At 36.7% G+C, this 18,901-nt stretch overlaps 1 protein-coding gene across 1 annotated transcript in view; it reads right to left on the bottom strand.

The window, feature by feature from the left end:
* The window catches only part of DIAPH2 (diaphanous related formin 2), a 247,897-nt gene that overhangs the window by 5,363 nt on the left and 223,633 nt on the right, over positions 1-18,901 (bottom strand). The gene's annotated exons all lie outside the window — the stretch shown is intronic.

The raw sequence follows: 18,901 nt of genomic DNA, 5'->3' as shown, positions 1-18,901 counted from the left end.
CTTTCCAGTGGTGCCCAGTCAGAGGACCAGAGGCCACGGGCACAGACTGAAACACAGGATGTTACTTCTGAACACTTTTTTACTGTGAGGGTGACTGAGCACAGGAATAGGCTGCCTGGGGAGGTTGCGAAGTCTCCATCCTTGGAGATACTAAAAAACTGCCTAGACATGATCCTGGACGACTGGCTCTAGGTGACCCCGTGTGAGCAGACTTCCAGAGGTCCCTTCTAACCTCAACCATTTTGTGATTGTGTTCTAAGCTAACAAACCCAGAAATGGTCCAAGCACATTAAATAAGGTCCTGGAGAAGACAAAGAAAGTCATCTCTGCGATCTGTTTCTGGACAAAGAACAGAGGATGCCTGTGGAGACTGCGTGGGCTCTGCAAACTCAACCTTCCTTTTCCCCCTTCAATGAAAGTGTCTCCAATGCTATAGGGAATTAACGGCTCCTTTAGCAAGATTATTAGTTCTTTTTATAGTTCTGCCTTGCCTCCTTTTCCTAATGAATCTATCCATGCATAAAGTATTCAAATTACCCTAAGTCAATCTGTTTTGCATGGGAATAAATCTCTACACTGGTTGCAGTGTCACTAGGCAATGGAAATTAAAGCACAAAAATGCTGTCTAAAACCCAAGAAGGGAAGTTATTAACTCCAATGTGCTGCTGTTCCTCTGCAACAGAGGAAAGCAGGGAGAGTCTAGTGATACTTGCTCTCAGTGGGAGAAGTGCCTTCTCCAGTAGACTATCTCTTGATATAACTTCAAGATCATCAACTGTACAGGTTAAAAACAGATTACAACACTCTAAGAAATGTTGATTTCTTCATACTTGGTTTTTTTTCAGGTTTTTCTTGTCTCTTTTTTCATCATGGTAGAGACAAACATTTCCTCCAAATGACAGTTCAGATTCTCCTGTAATTGCACAACTGAATGGGGACTTAAAGAAAACGCAAAGCTGTAGAACATTGCCTTCTTCAGCTGATAACAAAATATTTTCCCAATTTTCAATTATTTCCAGTTTTTAAATGGAAGTAATTATATTTTCTAGAGATAGGAATACAAAATCTGAAAGAACTACAAGGTTCTTCCAATCAAGGAAACTGAGATGCAATGATTCGGTTATTACCAGTAAGAAACAATGTCAGCATTTGCAAAAGATTTTTCTGCAAAGTTTAGAGCACTTTGTAGTGAGTTTTACTAAAACAAAAGGCAAGTAGGATATAAATTACACTTTGATAAAATTTTCAAGCTGTTATAAAAAAGGGATGGGATGATGACGTTTACTTACTATCAACATGAGAGCTTTAGCATATCTGAAATTTTTGAAAGTTAATATAAAGTATTTCTTGTTTTTCACGAACAAACCTATTTTATTCAATAGTGACTCTGCAAGCAACCTTGTGTATGCGTGTGCATATTTACATCCAGTTAAAAAAAGCAGCATTAGTACATGTACATGCATATACACACACACACACACAGAAATTACTTGTTTCTTCAACAGATGTAAAATGTGCTTGTATATGTATAAACACTCATTAGGCTAAAATAAAGGGTTTCATATTAGGACTTGAAACTGGATTGGGCTGATACTTCGGTGACTCAAGCAAAATGACATTTCATAACACTTTCAACATACACATTCAGTTATCTCCAACAGCTGTATTGACTTTTTTTTATGTTACAGACCATACTGAATACAATACAAAGCAAGACTGGCTCATAAACATAACTATGATTACTCTAGCATGGAACTAGCAAAACTATTCACTTGTATTGTGGGATGGGGGAAACAAAAGGCAGTAGCAGTAACCTAAAAGTATTTAAAATTAAACAAAAAATGATTGCCAAGAGGCTCAGGTGTACACTGAAGAAGCACATAACACTGTGTCCAGTTTTGGGCCCCCTACCACAAGAGGGACATTGAGGTGCTGGAGCGGGTCCAGAGAAGGGCAACGAAGCTGGTGAGGGGTCTGGAGCACAAGTCTTACGAAGAGAGGCTGAGGGAGCTGGGGTTGTTCAGTCTGGGGAAGAGGAGACTGAGGGGAGACCTTATTGTTCTGTACAAGTACCTGAAAGGAGGCTGTAGAGAGACGGGGGTCGGTCTTTTCTCCCAAGTCACAGATGATAGGACAAGGGGTAATGGCTTCAAGTTGCGCCAGGGGAAGTTCAGGTTGGATATTAGGAAACATTTCTTTACTGAAAGGGTTATCAGGCATTGGAATGGGCTGCCCAGGGAGGTGGTGGAGTCACCATCCCTGGAGGTATTTAAGAAACGTGTAGACATGGTTCTTCAGGGCATGCTCTAGTGTCCAAGATTACTGGTTTGTGGTGGGGTGCTGTGTGGGTGGGTGATGGTTTTTGGTTTGGTTGTTGTTGTTGTGTGTTCAGGTGGTGGGTGGTGGTTTTCTTTGTGGTGGTTTTTTTTTTTTTTTTTTTTTTTTTTTTTTTTTTTTTTTTTTACTGTTGGTTGGACTCGATGATCTCTGAGGTCCCTTCCAACCACTACGATTCTGATTCTGATAAAAATTACTAGAAAATATAATAGGTCCTGTACCTATAAACCATGCCTTCTGGGTAACCGATCTACCTACGCAGATGAAAACTTTGTTTCTTACTTTAATGTCAGAAGTCCATCTCTTTTAGAAGAAGGGCATTCAAGAAGCATCCACAATGCTCTTACTACAGACATTATAATCAATCTCTGAAATGAACACATGAACTTAAGAGTGATCTCTCAATCAGCTGAATGCACCTTTTCTTGTAGCAGTAAAACATAGAGCAATGAAGGGTTAAAATGGAAAAAAGCACGTATTTTAATATCATAAAATAATCTTCATCTTCTAGCTAACTGGATCAAATTCAAATGAAGTCAATATACAATTAGATGCTGAGAAATCAAATCAGTAGTTCCTTTTAAGTATATATAATAGTGGAATGTAATCTTGACCATGCAAACTTTACACCTTCACTGGAAGAAATAGAGGGGCTTTGTTACAATAACAATTATTTGCTCAAGTCTTCTTGCACTCACTATAGTAGCTGGATGGGAATAAATAACATCTACAACATACAAGGTATTTGTAGAGGTGGTTTTGATACATACACATCATTCACCACATACTATGAATCTAATGATGTAAAAAAAAAAAACAAAATAAGTTCAATAAATATATGCCATTAAGTAAACCAAAAAAATATCAAAATATAAACAGTTCTTTTTAGACAACTTATTTTAATTTTATGGAATTTGACAATTTTAGCCGTAAGACATTCTCCCTTATATTCTGTATGTATAAAGCATTAGAAATTACAATCAATTAAAAACACACTGTTAGGAGAGAGGAAAATATTTTGCAAAAACCTATACTCTGCAAAATGTATTTTTACTTTCCTTAATGCTCCTTCATTAGTTCTGTTATTAAAAGAGAAGTCTCAATAGCTGCAACAGATTTATTAACTCAGTAGCTTGTTATCAACATAAAACTCAGTTATATTAGGAGAAAAATAAATGATATTTTGCAGAACTGCAATACTAAGATTAAGTGACTTTTCCATTACACTTTCTTCTTATCCACTCTTCCAGGTAGTAACTTTGTGCTCTCCTAATTATAAGCCTTACTTTTTATAAGCAATCAATGCTAGTAATAATATAGATGTCATGCAACTGAATGGCCTAGTCATGAGACCGAGATATCTGATAATAGGAAAAGACAGAGTCTACAAAACCATACCTCAAAGGTACTTGATTGGAATTTGTATTATCCTCTAACAACCACAAAAAGAGTTCTCTCTTTGACATGCCTTATATTAAAATTGTATTATAAAACGCTACCTTGGGCTCAGTACCTTAGTTGACTAGTTCTCCAGGAATTTTCCAGTCAGTTAAAGCATTAAAAGTGTTTCTTTGTGCCTTAATTACAGCATTCAACTCAAACAGTAGCCTGATTTTGGAATCTTATTTCCCTGCAGACTTTCCTAGAGTGCTCATCAGGACAGTATCTAAGTTCCTCACAAATCTAAATAACTCCAACACCCCCTTGATTTGCATTAAAAAAACAGAAACAACAAACCCACAAAATCCCCACAAAATCCACAACAAGCATGACTGGTGAATATAACTACTTTTTGTCCTTTTTTTAAAACAAAGTTTGAAACATCTATCTATACGCAGAAGGCAAAGCATCTAAATGTTGTAGAAAAATGGGGTAAAAAGAATACTAGGTTTTTCAGTAATAAATACTACCAGAACTATTTTGCCTTCTTCAAAGACTGTAGTTACAGGACCCTCATACCTGAACAAGGCATTGTTCTTAGTTATGGCATTGTTCTTAGAATGTCTTAGTTAATAAACACTATGTTAATCCCATTAATAAGAGCTTAAACTAGTGCCAAAATGCTGACTCTGGAAGAGGGGTAGTGTACAGCACTGGGTGCTCAGCTAGTAACTGTGGTGCTGGAGCACATGCTGGAAGGCATGAGCCCCAGTGAGAACTCCAAAATGTTTCTTTATTTAAAAAGCTCACACCATTAACTTTCACGACCACTACTTTTCTTCTTTCCCCCTCCCCCCACCCTGACCTCTTTTTTCCCTCCTGAGTAACCACTTCAAGGTGAAAGAACTAACCTTCCCATAGCCAACAATAATAAAAGGTGTTTAATGCTGAGAGAAAGAAGGTACCACAGAATGGCAGGGGTCGAAGAAGGTACCACAGAATGGTAGGGGTTGAAGAAGGTACCACAGATTGGTAGGGGTTGGAAGGGACCTCTGGAGATCCACCTAGTCCAACCGCCCCAAAGCAGGGCCACCCAGAGCAGTTTGAGCAGGAACACATCCAGGCAGGCTTTGAGTATCTCCAGAGAAGGAGACTCCACAACTTCTCTGGGTAGCCTGTTCCAGGGCTCTGGCACCTTCAAAGTAGTTTTTCCTCATGTTCACACAGAGTTTCCCGAGTTCCAGTTTGTGCCTGTAGCCCTCGTCCTGTCACTATCAAATTGGAATTAATAGAACATAAGGCAGAAGCAGAACGGATGGAGCATAAGACAGCAGGGAAGGCCATCAGTCTCCAGCACCTCTTGAACGCTACAGCTGAACACTGTTCTCTGTATCGCCTGGCCTGCACCTGTGGCATTATTAGAGAACACCAACTGAGAAATAAACTAGTCAAGGAAATCTAAGAACTTCAAAACCGTTGTTGGTGTCTAGAACAAAATCCTTTTGAGAAACAGCACCTTGCGAGAAAATGGCTCTTCTAACCTCAATTCTGTTAAGATTCACTCCATCTCTGTGAGATTTGATTTCAAACTGATCTTTCAAAATGTGTGGCCTAGGTAAAAAAAAAAATAGCAATGAGGTAAAAATCAGTTATGGGAGAAACGCAGCCAAAATAACACCTCAGAAAGCACTCTCTGAAATAGACAGAACTTTCCCAAATACCTTTATTGCAAATAGATGAAACAAGTGAAGAAAAGTGTTTTCTAACTGGGTTAAGGGAAACCGTGCAGTTAATATGGTTTCTTTTAATCCTTCAATATTTTAAACACTCTTATTTCAACCTCAGCAGGCACCTTACACATACCTGGCACAAAATGTGAACTAGACCCTTTACAATCATCACAGTGGGTCATTCTACATTTATCGGGATATAATATTTTTGTAACCAAAAGTGAGAAAAGATCAAGTGATACAACATCCCTCTTCTCAGCTTTTTTTTTCCTAAACAGAATCTCACATTCTTGACAATCAAACTTAAATGACAGCTAAAATGGTTATTTTAGCATCTATTTCAAAGACAACATAGATATTTCAAGCAAATCATGTAGCTGTGAGGTCAAATTCTGCAAACCCTGTTTTAGTTTGGTTTGGGTCCAACCCCAGACTTTCATGTGAAAGCTGAGTGATAACCTGAGCACATACACAGTGTATGTTGTTATGATGGAGAAAAAGAAACTTACCCTTAGGCCAAAGAAATAGCAGGGTTTGGGGAGGATGGGTTGTTTGGTTGGTTTTGAGTTGTTTTTTTTAAAGCCCTTGCAACCAGACAGCACATATAAACAGCCCAAACACTTTAATTATAAATGCATCATGTGTTGATCTTATAATAATTTTAAAAATATGTTCTTGACCTGGTTAGTGGGATGTTTACCAATATATTGATACATAAGAAAAGATGTTGAAGAGTAAGAAAAAGTGTTAGAAGAAATAAGGGGGAAGAAAAAAAAAAAAAAGTCTGTGTAGCTATTAAGAAGACTTCCAGGATAGGAAGAAAAGGTATTAAGGGGAACTGTAAGACTTAAAAAGACATCTCTCAAGACTGAATGGTTCCTCCTCAGAAAAAAGCACAAACACACGCGAGGATCCCGAGTTATCTGCAGCATTCAGGAGTGCCAAAATTATCATCATAACATAGTAAGCCTTAAAGTAAGATAGATTTGTGTGTAGGTATGTATTCTCTTTGAAAAGATTTCCTTCAAAAGTTTTAGTTGTTTAGATAACACCCAGTACCTTCATCTTAAGAAGGTTCCCAGACCAGCCTATGTGCACAGTTTTTCTCATTAAGAAGATATGTGGATGTTTGGATTCTTTTTACCTTGCTAAATAAAAGTCGCTAATATCCAGAAGCACTGTAGTACAGAGACAGGGCTAAAATACAGAGAGCTAAAGGATTTAAGTCCTGACACAAAGAGGTTTCACTCAGATTAAAAGGGAACAAAGACACATCTAATCTTACTGCTGCCACTCAGACCGAGCTTGCTGGTCTGAGTTAATTGTAGCCTTTGAGTCCTATGAAAATGCAGAACTACAGTAGAAAACCCATTTATTTATGTTCTATGTGCTATACATTAAAATGCTTTAAAAATGAATAATGTGAGAAGTTTTACTGTTAAATGGCATGTGTCATGACATTTACCAGCTCAGTGCAATCCAGCTGTGACCACAGTCAATACAGTATGAGAACACAATGTAAGTCCTACTTTTGCAACCAAAATCTAGAAAGCTATCTGTATCACAATTCCATTAAGCAAATAAATACTTATCCTATTTAGAGCTGAAGAAAATCTAATAAAGTTCAGTATTTATAGAATAAAGATGGATTTGTAAACCCTATTTTCAACTAATCTATTTAAAAGAAATTTTACTGTTGCTTATTCCAGGACTTAAAGATTGGGGAAAAAAAAAAAAAAAAAAAGAAAAAAAGGAGAACTGCCACAATAAGCCAAGATTCCCCAAACCTTTAAATGATCTGTTTAATATTTTAATTTGACTTTGCTTTCTTTGTTAATAGTACCGCTTGGGATATGCATTGAAAGCTCTTCCACAAGAATTGCAGCGCAAAAGCCTTAGTTTGAGACAACACATGCCTGCCTCAGGGGTTACAAGACAAATCAATCTATTTTTCTCCTTTCCTCCAAGGGTAATTGGCCTTTAAAATTACAGAGGAAAAAAGGCCTTCATGTCAGCACAATGCAGGCACATATACAGCCATTTTCCATTTCTTTTTCAGTTTGAATTCTCAGCTGAGAACTAAACTTATAAAGGTGGGAAAATAAAAAGAAGATGAAGAGGAACGATTGCATCAGTTCAAATCCTCTCCAGTAACAAGCAGCACTGTGACCAGCATTGGAGTCTGAAATTTAGGGAAACCTGCTATGAATAGCTGTCATTTTCCTAGTTAGTATTTTTTTGTTCTTGTTCGTGATAGAATTTACTTAAATTTTTGTGACAGCCTGTACCACCAGCATTCATGGAGATGTGTCAAAGAATTTAGTTAAACTGAGAAATTATAATTATTGCTTCATTTCTCATACAATCTCACAAAATAATGCTGATTTTTACTTCATCCTTATGAAATTGTCTTTTTCAAGCAGCAATTGTGGCTATGAGTATCCCTACAATCCTTATGCTGTGCTACACACACACTCGCATATAAACTCAGAGTTTCAGACTTTGAATACTGTTAAATCGTATACAATAAATTTAAACTGGGCTAATACATTGTTTCAAAGTGAAACTCAGAGGATAGTCTCCATGTTTTTGTGATTCCTATTAAATGTGATTTATGATACATTACTCATCATACCTCCAGTAAGAAATTCTCATGCAAAAATATTTTCCAAGGCATTAAGATGACCAATTAGATAAACTAACAACTGATACACAAAACCAACAACGATGATGAAGTTGGAAAAAGTCAAAACTACTTAGTCTTTTAAAAGAGAAGTAAAATTCCCTTGAAACAGACTACTGAAAGTGCACCACTAAACCTTTAATGTGAACTTGCTCACTGGGAGCGTGTATACAGGTGTAAAGCAATTATTAGGTTTGATATCTGAATGAACTCAGGTTCCCATTAGAGCTTGAATGCTTCAATGACCCTATTATTTTCCTTCCAATGCTCCCAGACCTGATCAACTTAATTATTCTGACTAGTGAAACATTTAGGACATGAAGGTATGATTTGTTTTAAACCAAATGAGACAACTGAATACTTCATAAAATAACACAAAAAAAGAACAAGATACGTGATGTGTCAAATCCTGGAAGAAGGTCAGGTCTAAGTAACAGTAACAAAGAAAGAGAGAGACCCACTGCAATAAAACTACATTTATTCAGATATTTTCCCTTGAACTTCTAATTTGTAGCCTTTACTGTATCTCATGTACAGTGCAAAGGGTATATCTTATGAATCTGAAGGGCAAAACGCATTTCAGGGAGTAACCAAATTAGATCTGCTTTAGTTAAGAAAAAACCTAAACCTCGAAACACAGAGAACGTGTCTCTCCTTTCATGACTACACACACACTTTCAGCAGTTGTCCAAAAGTAAAATCAGATCCTATAAATAAAAATATTTCACAACAGTCAGGAGAGATTTGCTGATGTAAAAGATGTGTTTCCGTATTTGAGCTGTTACTATTTTACTGTTAAGGAAAAGTGTGTGACATAGCAAAAAAACGTATTCATATTTTGAACAGATTTGGTCTGATAGTAATAAACCATACTCTTAATAAATAATATAATTTAAAATGGCTTCCAAAATGTCCTATTCCCAGCTCCCCTATTAACACTACTGCTCTTACAATTTGTATTTGCTTTGAAAAGAGTTGACTGTAAGGTTATGAACAGGACAAAGAAATAAAGACAGTAATAGGTTCTGAACCTCAAGTATACAAGCAGCCATAAAGCTAGCATCTTCTCATCCGAATGCATTTGTCCTTAAAAAGAATCAAACTGACATCCAAGTGGTCCCCTTGCCCCTTGCCTCCTTTCACTAATGATATGTAATGGCTGCTGAGCCTGCAATAAACGTGTTTATGTCCAGCTAGATTGCCATCATTTTACCATCTAATCTGATACTTTTAAGAAAGAAGTAAGTCGCGGGAGACCAGCACCAGCTTGTGCTGAAGGCATTTCTTGACATCAGCCTTCACTTCGCACTTCAATTGGAAGTATTCGATTTGACAAAACATACAGAAAGTCAAGAGAGAAAGCTCTTCACCTCTTCTCCAAAAATGCCTGATAGAAGTCAATACCAATTCCTTTACAAAGTTACAATCAAAACCTGCCAGATGAAAGTCAAAGGAGAAGCTTTCTAGCTATTCCTTGCAATATTTTATTAAAGAACGGCGTAAGAATGTGTTTGCCTCACTAGGATCACCCCCACCTCCACTTCTCATTTTTATCAGTTAACGGTTTAAATACTGGAAGTTACATCTCTCATGCATAGATGTTTTAGTCTTTGTATAGAACATGAAAGTAATGAACTCAAAGACAGGGAAAAAAGACAAAGCTTTCTTTTCTGTAAAGGAATATTTTCGGAAAAGAAGTTGGATAACACTCTTGAAAAGCACATATTTCCTGCTGTTTCATGTAAACTGGCTACCATAGCTTTTCTCCCTACCCAGACAATTGACAGCCCTTGTCAAAAGCAAACAATTTTCCTTGTAGCCTGCAAAAATCTGTCTTCTGCATTTTTTATGCATCAGAAACAAATTCTCTTTACATAGATATAAAAAAATAACTCTGCAATAACTTGTCCTCTACATGTAAAATGAAATATTTTAAATAATACAATAAAGGCAGACGATCCATAATTATTTCTTGATTAAATAAAATATCAGCATTTTTTATTCATGGCTAGGTTAACATTTACAATTCAGCATTTTGCAATATTTAAGTGGAATTGAATATGCTATGAGAAAACTTAAAACTACATCACTCTTGTATGACCGGCTGGCACAGACTGTAGTCTTCTGTGCCCGTCTGCACCTTCATCCTATAACATTACAGAACAGCTCCGGCCTGAGCCTGGCAGGATGATCTCATCACTACCTGTTACTTCTCTACAACCCCCCAACAGAGAATAACAAGATACTGCATGCGACTTTTACTATAAATTACTTGCAATGAAGGCACACGCAGCTTACGTGAATGTGAAACTGTTGCTTATTAAAAGAATTCATACAAGAAAGTCATTTCGACTATACACGACAGACTCTGAGGCAAAATAGGAATTTAGAAGTTGAATTTCTTTCTTGGCTCAGCACAGAAGACTCCTTCATGATTCAACATGAGACCTCGGTGCTCACATAAGGCAGAATTTGACCCCTTATATTCATATAGAGAATAAAAGTATAGAAGCAGTTGATGCTGTAAGAGGGCAACAGGTTTTCATTAAAGAGCTCAAAATAGCTTTTATTTATTAATACTTGTATCTGAGGAGTGTCATTGTCGAAGGCTTCCTGTGCTGCTTCAGTAACAACTCCCTCAGATCAGTGGCACCCAAAAATCAACACCACATTACTCCATAATCCTCATCTACTTTGTGTGCAAAATCTGCCAATGGATCCCGTCCCCATCAATAGAGCTCCTCCTGACAGAACAGCGAGGACCTCAAGGGAAGAAGGGCAGGGGCAGGGTGTGATCACAGCACACGTGTCTCTTCCTCAGCTGGTTCCTAAAGAACCTGCCAGTGTTTAAGGACTGCCGTAACAGCCCTTTTGCAAGGACTAAGAGGACAATACTGCGTAGGTGTACGATTATGGTCTGCTTTTTAAAAACAGGTTTAAAAACTCTAGGGCTTTTTAAAACCATACACCAAAATATTACTTCTTAGTGAGTCTGACTACCTAAATGAACCCCAATTTAAAAAAAATAACTGCAATGATATAAATATGGACACAACTGCTCCAGAAGCATGTGATAACTTCCTTCTGAGGTCAAGCTTTTCTACCTTTCCCAGAGGCGTAACTACAAACCCTTCCTTTACTAAACAAAGAGCTGTGACAGTGCTGAGAGCCTGTATCATGCATTATGAAGAAGGCCCTAAATAAACCTTATCTGTCTTTCTATATATCAAAGACCAGGTCTGGCTTGATAGACACTACAGAACACATCCTGTTAGCAACAAGAATATGTAGCGAGTTCTCAATTAAAGTCCCAGAAGTTTTAAATAACAATGTCACTTCACTTTAAAAGAAAAATAAACAATACAGAGCTAAAAAAAAGTTAAGCTCTTCTAAGTGACTGAAATTTCTTCAGCCCCCTATTTCTACCAAAAATGTTCTTGAAGTCACCAATTAACAGATGATACCTTATTATAACCCACAAGTGTTGCACTCTCTGGACAAATGTCAAAGTGGAAAACTAATTGGCATCTTTCAACCTCTCAATACCAGAGCTAAAAACTTTCATGAAATTATTTACCATTTAACAAATGGAGCTCCAGAGCAGCCAATGCCAAAGTTAACATTGATTTTGTCCAGTAGTGATACAATCTTAATATTGCTTACACATTTTTTTAAAATATTTTGTTAAATGTTTCTATGTTGTCCTTTAAGCACTTTTAGTTGAAATTAACTTACACTACAATTCAAAGCTAGGTAACAGATGAGTTAAAGAAGAAGTATTTTTCCATGAGTTTTTAATGATTATTTTGATTCAAAAATAACTATATCCAAATGCTTCTTTTAAATAACATACTCATCCAAAAAGTTTCTGGTGGTAGTCTGTAGTCTTTTCTCCTGGAGATATTATAGAAATATAAAAACAATTACTCTCTGCCCCTTTTAGTGTTAAGCAAGTTTATCTAATTACTTAATTAAGATAATATAAAAAAAAATCATTGATCCTTTTAGTTACACCCTCCTGTGCCCTTTTTCAATCTGATCACTCTTTTCTGTTGTATATCAAAGAGAGTCTGAACAAAGTATGTGAAAGATTGCTTTGTGATACTGTATAAAGGCTAGAAGCCTTTTGCCAGGGCTCAATCTCTTCACATACTCCTCAGGACTCCTTTCCTGCTGCTGCTTTTAATAAATACCTCTTTTCTGCATTTCTTTGTTGACATTTTGCATTCTGTTTTGTGAGCAAATCTCTTCTGTAAAACTTCAAACTTAACAGCATTTTCCTACACATAAAATAGTACATAAACCTTAGTTTTTGTGAATTTTATTTTTATCTACTTAAAATTAGAGATCATAAGGACTTTTCTGCAGTATATGCACACAACACAAGAAGCCCGTAACAAAACAACAAAACCAGTAGTTCTATGACTAGCACAAACAACAGAGAAAAGGAGCTTCAAAACTGTGGTGCTTTATAAGGAACATATTTTTTCAAGCTGTTCTACATCAAGTTCCCCCCAAATTTAGTGGGCCACTCATAGCATCCCAACTCGGCTTTTTTAAAAAAAATAATCATAAGAACAACGGATTCAACGCTCCTTTGGGAGTCGGAATTAATGAAGTCCTTGGAGTTCAGGACACCTTTCACGGACACCTACCTGTTTGCTGACACCTGCCATGCAGCCTGGCTTCTCTGCAGCTTTCTTGCCCTTCTGGCTCACTGAAGAACTCTAGCTATACTGTGGTGGAAAACCACGCTTCTCCAGCTCCACTGAGCAGTGAGAACTGCTGCTCTACACTTTTAAATCTCACTTGGTTACTGCATTGTTTCTGAAAGTTAAACTATTTCATATCAATTGCTCACAATCCTCCTGCGTTCTCTGACCTCTTTGTCAGTTATTAATTTCCTTAATACATTATCAGTTATTCTTCCCTGACATACTAAACTTACACTATGTTACATTCTCTTTAAGATAACACTGATACCATACTCCAACTTCTTCACTGATAATTGAAAATGAGCTGCATATATAACTACGAAGAGGGGGACTGAGAACTACTGAGCAGGAACAGAAAATCATCTGTACCTTCTCAACTCTTGCACAAGACAGAGACCACAAATTCTAGGCAACAAAGACAACCATAAGGAATCCTGTAATTCACGTTTTTGTTTAGCAAATAAACAGTCACTAGATGCCTTTGTCATTTATTTATGCTTCTATCAGCAAGAATCTGAAGCACAACATACAACAAAGGACTGGTTACATTCCCCCACCTGATCACATTACAGGAGAACATCATTTCCCATGCCTGTACTTTCTTTGTTCCAGCAGTGATGAAGACAGAAAGAAAAAACAAGAGAAAAAAGAAAAAAAAAAAAAAGTATCTCAAATGCCTTCCCTTACTTCATCAGTACGCATGACAAGGTAAGTCTCATTTCTCTTAGTTTGTTTCAACCTCCTCCCCCATCCTCAGCCTTTGTTATCACAGAACATACACTACAACTAGCACACAGTCTTCAAATCTTTTTGGAATCCTCCATGAACTTCCTCCCCACACTGAAGCCACTCTACTCATACACCTAGTTTTGCTTGAATTTGTAGGTCAATCAGCTTCATTTTTTCCAGCTTCTCCCTCTCAGCATTTTCAGAATGTGGCTATATAGCTCTTCCAAAAATTTTGATTGGTATCCATAAGATGAGGTAAGTATCCCACCATTCCCCATGCCACTCCGTATCTTTAAAAAAAAAGAGACAGTCCCTCAGTCTTGTTAATCTGTGCTGATGCAGTGGGACCAGAACAGCCCTTACTCAGCTCATGTAAAGCTTGAAGAAATACATTCACAGTCACTGAGGCTGGATGGGAAGCAGTAGTGACACCTTACACAAAAATACTCAGGAAGATTTTGGAATTTAAATTCTGCTCTTGACCCTTCTCCAGACTGAAGCGACAGAAGGGAAGGACAGGGCAAGGGTAGCTTGGCTGTCTATGAGGTAGCAAAAGAGGCTCAAACAGGTCACTGCTGAGAGTGCAGAAAAATGAGCAAGTCATTCAGGGACAAATCTTAGCCTCAAGCATCTTCTGAATGCAGAGGACTTGATTTGCTAATAAGGATGAGGGCTGTTGGGTCATCTTTTTCACTGTCACATGGAAGAGACTTTAGAATCCCATGTCTCCTCTTCTATGCTTTCCAGCCTTGAAAATGTTTTGTGCCACAAAATTAACTTACTTTCCAGCCTTTTTTTCCCTTCTAGAAATCTAGTTTACAGTGCCACTCCAAAACTAGTTTTACCATACAAACAGGGAAATTACAAACTTAGGTGGAAGAAAAGAAATTCAGGAGCCTCTGTCTGGGGCAGTAGAGAAAAGGAACTTAAACAGATTTTGCTGCCAGATAAAATGTTTAGGAAAATACATCCTTAATGCCACTAAAATAACAATCCATCAGATATTTTTTGCCCAAAGCTGTCAACGTCCTTTAGAATTACGTTTTGCTGTATGTAAACAGTTTTAACTACAAGCTCCTTCAATTTCATCTTAGGGAATATTTTTTCATGGTTGAGCTAGTTTCATCTTTACAAATAACCAAGTCAGTGTGTTAAGGGTTTACACCTATTTGTGTTTCACTAGCACTGTGGCCTTTTGACTACCACCCACTTCTTGTATTTTCTTACAATTCCTAAAGCCAATTCTGCTTTTAAAGCCAAAGCAATGAAAGCCATGAACAGCTTATCCATTGTCCACCAAGAGCAGAGTGAATCAGATTTCAAAGCACACAATACAAAGTCTGTTTTGTTGAATTAAACTTTTGATCAAAGAACATGTAACCTTTTTCGTTTGTATTCTCTTTAACTAGACGTTTTAGACAGCATTTTCTACAAAACAGGACTGAGACTTTGCTGAACATTGATGATAATTCTTGTCGATGTCTAAGTACTTCTCCTGCACTACATATGCAAGAAAACAATGATATAAACTTAAAGAACAAATCATATTTTTGAGGCTCTTGGACCACTTTACCAGCTGTTTATGATGAATGAAAAAAATCCATTAGCAAACTGACCCCATTTTCCAGCCTAATATTTCAAAAGAAAATAGCAAGAAAATCAATAGTAAATAAAAAACAGACTGCAATTCAGTTTAACAACCTGACTCGCAAGTTACCTAGGCTTTAGACACAGAAAGCTGTCTCTATAGACTTTTTTTTTTTTTAAGGATAGGAAGTTTTGAAAATATTTTTTTAATTCTATGAAATTTATATCTGTGATTTTGGAATACCCTCTTCAGCAATAACGGAAAACCAAACTATAAATGAAAAAATTTCAAAAGCTTTAATACACAATTTGTTGGAGAGATTTTTTTCATAAAGTATGCAAATCTTACCACATATTCCAAGTGTTTTACTAACTGCAGTTTAAGGCAAATAATTATTTCATTAAACAGCATGCTTGCAAAGGGCTGAAAATGGTATCTATAATACAGAAGGGAAAAAAACAAGGAAGAGAAATACTCCGAAGTATGCAAAGTATTTTCATATCCCTTTTGTAAATTTGTGACAAGAATGCATTTAAATACTCCTTCAACAACAAAGATGCATGAACAGTAAAAAAGAGTCAAAAGTGCTAACTGCAATTTGATTTATTGTGTTTGCTTTGAGTTATAGTTGAAAAACAAGCCATATGTACTTCAAGTCCAGCTCAGCGTGAGACAGCCATAATGTCTGGAAAGTCCAGTGGGAAAGATTAGTAAATGTCACAATACCTTCAGGGCACAGTAGATCCTTAAAATAGGTAATGATTCAAGAGTTTAAACACTAAAAGTACAGCAGGGTGCCTTGAAAAAAAAAAAATCTGCATCAGCCTGAAAGGCCTACTAACTTAAGCTTAATGACGAGCAAACTGAACGGTCACTATGCATTGCCATCAGTGTATGTTCCGGTACAGCTGTTTGATGTGACTGATACAATCATTTAACAGTCCAGTAAAAGAACTATTAAAACAGTTCAAGTCACCCCAGTGCCTCTTAAAAAAAGGCATCTGCTTTTCTTCTACATTATCACACACATATGATGACAAGACTGTTCACAGAACGGACTTTCAGAACATCAAATGAAAAGTGCTTTATATGCTCCACAGTAAGTTTATATGTTTATGTATGTGTACATAAACATATTTCATCACTTAGAGAAACAACAGATTATGCCTTTTAACACGCAAAGTCTCACTAGAAGAAGTGATACAGGAGTTAATCTAAATAGCTCATATCCAAGACTTCCTGTACAATGTCTGCAAATCAATAAGCTTTATAATAATCCAATAAAAATCGTTATCGTCTATATTAATGTTCACATACAGTCCTTTGAATATTGAGTAGCATACGAAAACAATTATGATTTTGCAGTTTAAAGACACTATGAACAAGTTACTGTCAAACCAGTTGTAAATTTTAATTCTTCTTTAAAAATGCTCTCATAGTAGGGCATTTCCAAAATGTTTGCCAATTGAAATCTGAATAAAATATACAGGTCTAAAAATGTTCTCCAAAAATCCTAAAAATAATACCAAAATGAAGTTCTGATAAACTGACCAAATACAGAATCAAAACCTTCTCCTTTAAACGCTGAAATGGAATATTGAACAATGTTCAACACTTTTCCTAAAACATTTTTGAAGCAGAGAAGTCAACTTCAGGTTGACTTAAAACCTAAAGTTAATTTTAGGTTTAGGGCAACTGTAAGAGTAACCATGTGGTACTGTGACTTACCAACCCTGCATGCAAACAAATGAACAAAATTAAACAAAAAAGATGAAAGTTATTAAAAAAAAATTAAAGGATAGATTATCCACCTCTGACAGGTAGCATGAAGAATGCTTAAACATACCCTATTCAGAAATACACAGCAAAGACACACCAAGTAACAGCGATAGGTTTAAGACACAGGGAAAAAAAGGTGTGATTATGCAGTAGGATACAGGAAGTTGTTATAAATAAGCAGTCATCCTTCCAAATGTTAAAATCTTACCTAAATTAATGAAACAAGGAAGCATGACTTTTGCATCATGCACACAGGAAAACACCAAACAATTTATAGAGACAAACCAAACCCTGATAAGAAACAGTAATGTTATTTCCATTACCATTGTCACTGCGGCACATGGGTAAGGGAAAGAGCATAGGTTTTTCGACATACACACCCCCAAACATGATAGATGGCTAGTAAAATTATTTCCTACACATCTAAGTGGTGCTGAAAATCTCAGTAAGTGTCTCCAAAAAAAATCCAAGGTCAAATACAGAGTCATTATTTAAACAAACCACTTAGCCCTGGATATTCTGGGTCTAATCCTAGTAGTTTAGCCATTAGCCAACAGTTAAACTGTCTTTCCTTCTTTCATTCTGAAAATGGCCTAATGATCCAGTCTGGTTTATGCAATTAACAATCTCCCCACCTGTAACTGACAACTGATGTAACTAAACATTAATTCTTATCCTACAAAATTTATATTTAATCTGTAATACTAATATTGACCACACTCAGATAATACACTAAAATCATTGATTCTTACGTCTCCAATCCTCCACCTTTGCAAAATGTACTTTTTGTACAAAACTCCAAATTAATTCGTATCACGCAGCCTCTGTATTTCTTCCTTATGAAAGGAATAAAATTCAGTTTCTTCATGTTTTGCCTTGCTTTTTCTTTCAGATGACCTATAAGATGCCTGACTGTTCACATGAACTACAAAGAGGTTGAAAGAGTTGGGCTTGTTTGCTCTTAGGAGGAGCTGAGGGGGGATCTAACAGGAACCTTCAGCTGCCTGAAGGTGAATCACAAAACCCGAGTCAAATGCTTCTCGGTCACAGCAGAAGGTAAACCAAGAGACAGCAGTGCAAACCTCCAGCTTATATGTTAGGGAAAAAACTTCTGCACTAGGAATGCAGGGCAGCACTAGAATAGGTTGCCCAGGAGGGTTATGCAGGTTTTCAGGACTCGGTTTGACAAGTCAGAGCTGACTCCATCTAGTGTGGTGCTAATCCTGCTTCAAGCAGGAGGATATACTAGATGATTTCCAAAAGCCCTTCCAAACATTTCTCACACCCTATCAACTCCTCGATTCTTGGCAAGCACGTATCAGGGATTCAGAAATAATAAGTATTAACACTAGTTATTTTTGGCTTGTCATTAGCATTCACATCCATACTCTTAGCAGTTCTAAATGCCAAGGCTTTGGTTTCAGTGCTATTTTTCAAATAGGAAAGGGTATTTTTGCCAATTTATCATTTCTAATCTGTTCAAAGCTTAAGCCAGAACTCTTCAGTGAGACTTCTTCATAAGCAACTGTACATAATGAAAATAAATTAACATCTATTATTTATTTTTGTTCTTAACATAGTTAACATATGCCCACAGGCTAAAGCTTATATTGAAAAAATAAACAAAATTTATAGATAGGGAAACTTCACTACTCTCTGAGGACTCAATGATAAGATACAGCAGAAATAGGACTCAGGCTAGCTGCCTGATAACTTCCTGATTGCACAAAAATACCAGTAACAGTTCAGAAATTAATAAATGTAAAATATTATTACTAGTGTTTTCATAACTACAACAGCCATAGTGAGGTCTGACTGAACCCATAGCACAGGCATTTAGGAAATGCTGCTATGGACACGGCAGGGGGGTTTGATGGTTTTGCCTATGTTCATTTCACAGTATTTTATAACCCTGCACCCATGGTGCATGTGCTGGCCATGTCCTAATTGTGGAGCAGGT

The sequence above is a fragment of the Numenius arquata genome, chromosome 5, assembly GCF_964106895.1.
Source record: "Numenius arquata chromosome 5, bNumArq3.hap1.1, whole genome shotgun sequence".
Classification (NCBI taxonomy): Eukaryota; Metazoa; Chordata; class Aves; order Charadriiformes; family Scolopacidae; genus Numenius; species Numenius arquata.
Note: the sequence above shows the minus strand (reverse complement) of the source record. Positions and strands in the feature narration are given on the sequence as shown.